Here is a 2,659-nt window from a genome sequence, read left to right as displayed (position 1 = left end):
TGTTTTAGTTTCCAAATAAGCGGTATTGTATTATTTTGAGATTACTAATTGATTGCCCACCCTTTTTCTTTAAAGACTAAAGTCTGACGAAAAACAGAGAAAAAGGAAAATTAAAAACAAAAGAAAGACTTTAAAAGGAAAACTTTGCTTTTGATACTGGTATTTCTTTAGATGACTAGTCAGTAAACAAAACGTGTTAAAATACATAGAATGACAAGGTGTTGATAGAAAAAACAATACTTGAATAGTTCCTTCTCCAAAATCTTACATGAAATTTATAAATGAAATAAACCTATACTCAAACAGAAAATGAGCCCCTGACTGGTAGAAAAATAATTTGATGGGAGAAATCTTTTACTTTTTTATTTATTTTTTTTAATTTTTATTTTTAGCTGAGCCATCCTGCCACCTGTTGGCAGCTCAGCGGCTGCTCAGCTCGGGCCGGGACTCGAACCGCTGTTGCTCAGAGCTCAAACTCTTGAGCAAGCTCTTAACTAACTGAGCCACTCAGCCGGCCCTCTTTTACATTTTTAAAGGTTTTTTTTGTTTGTTTGTTTGTTTTTAGTTATTTCTGGCATTTCTTCCTTCTTCCTTCTGCTTCTGGCCTCTTAGATAATTTCATTGCTTGTTACAGGCTTTACTACAAAGAACACGGGCTTAAAACAATAAGGGGATGAAACAAACCTGACTAGTTTTTAGCACTTTCTAGGGACAGAATCAGGGTAAGGTATAGCATGAGTGTTATGAATTATGAGTAAAATTCAATTATCTGAATTAACTGGATACCCCTTTTCCAGACAATGCAAATTTAATTATGTCTTACTTCAGTATCCATCAATGAGTTTGTGGAAAACCCCACGAAAAAGGTGAAGCATTTTCATGAGAGAAGAACTCAGTTGAGCACACAAAAAGAGGAAAAACTATCAGCTTTGCCTTACAGCTTTTATTTGGGAAAAATCTACTTAGTGAAGTTACCTTGAAAGAAGGATAAACACTCGCAGACAATTTGGTCCATCTTGGGACCAGTTTTATGAGATAAATGAACACTTGTTTCTTTGAATCCAAGAACTATGCTGCAACCTCACAAATCCTAGGCACAGTGTATCAAACAGCCACAACAGGTTCCTTAGAGATCTCACAAATGACATTTCTTTATGTGCAACTCGATAAGTGTAATTCCCCATCTCCAACTTTTTCTGTATTGCTTCATATCTAATCTAATTCTTTTTTCAAGAATTGTTTTATGCCTCTTAATGTATTGTTGGGAATTTGCTTTTAGGCTCTTGGGTGATGGGGAAAATGAATTGCAATCTAGTGGAATCTTGACAATATAGCCATTACATTGTGAATGCTACAGCCAACAAGGAAAGTAAAGATGAAGGGAACAATGTTTGATTCTGGTAAATTATTTCCTTCACAATTTTGCTTTTCTAGAATAAATACATACATGAAATATCTGTGGAAGGATAATCTGTTAGTTGTTCTCTTCAATGAAAAGCAGGAGTATATCATTCAATTTTGGAAGAACTTGACATCTCTGTGAGCATCATTTGCAAGAAGATACAATTATTGTTATTTTACAAACAATTATTTGATACATTTAATAAATATACTTACCAGGCAGCACTTATAAAATGTATCTCTGTAATTAGGGAAAACATACAACTCTTATGGTGAGAAAATGACTGCTTTGTCATTTCTAGGATCAGAGTAATTACTGACAAAAAAAATAATTTCAGCTTTGGAAAGAATGACTTTTTTATGGTTGTTAAGCCTCAGTTATGTGCATAATAGCTAGAAGAATGTGTAGGTTCAGGTCAATGAAAAGAACATAATCTTGCCATAAACACACAGTCCAGTGAGTATTACAAAATATCTAATTACTGCCCTATCAAGTCACTGTGATTCTATAGTGGGAACCCTGGAAAGGCATTTTGAACCCTGTTTGCTTTCTGGTCTACCTCCTTCTGTTTACTTTCCCCAACATTGCATTTTGTCTTCTCTGGTCTTCTGTCTTTACCCTTAAGTGCTGCCAGTTGAAGGTTGTGGACATTATTCACAGATCCATAATGGAAGTGTGTACGTGGGTTCTAGTTATTATTATTTTTTTTGCAAGAGAAAGGGTAAGTCTTTCCAATTATAAAAGAGAAATAACTATGAGCATTTATGGAGTTTTCTTGCTAATACTGACCACTTTGCAGAGCATTATATCTGAGTTAACACATAAAGGGTGTCTCTTTACTGATCTATCAAAGGTGGGGAGGTCAAAGAAAGAAAAGTATCATCTAAGCTAAATTTTATTTAAAAAATTTTAAGTATGATTAACTTAAAGATATCATGTCTGTTCCAATATATTATTGTTTCAGTAATGATAATGATGGTAACTAATATTATTGACTACTTACTATGCTAGGTACTGTTTTACATACTTTATAGATATTATTTCAAAATGACAAGTTAAATAAATGACCATTTTCCTAAAATACTGGATCTGGAAGCTTTACAATATGTGGCGTGTGTTTTCTGATCGTTTCTGAGATTAGAATCTGATTACTGAAGTTCAAGAGGCAAAAGTTAAAACTCTTGTGAAATTCCCGGGTCTATCATTCTTATTATTTCTTTAGAGACTGAAGTTTAGACAAAGAAATCCTGATGCTAC

The sequence above is a fragment of the Hipposideros armiger genome, unplaced genomic scaffold (assembly GCF_001890085.2).
Source record: "Hipposideros armiger isolate ML-2016 unplaced genomic scaffold, ASM189008v1 scaffold_604, whole genome shotgun sequence".
NCBI classification, from domain to species: Eukaryota; Metazoa; Chordata; class Mammalia; order Chiroptera; family Hipposideridae; genus Hipposideros; species Hipposideros armiger.
This window is presented reverse-complemented; position numbering follows the sequence as displayed.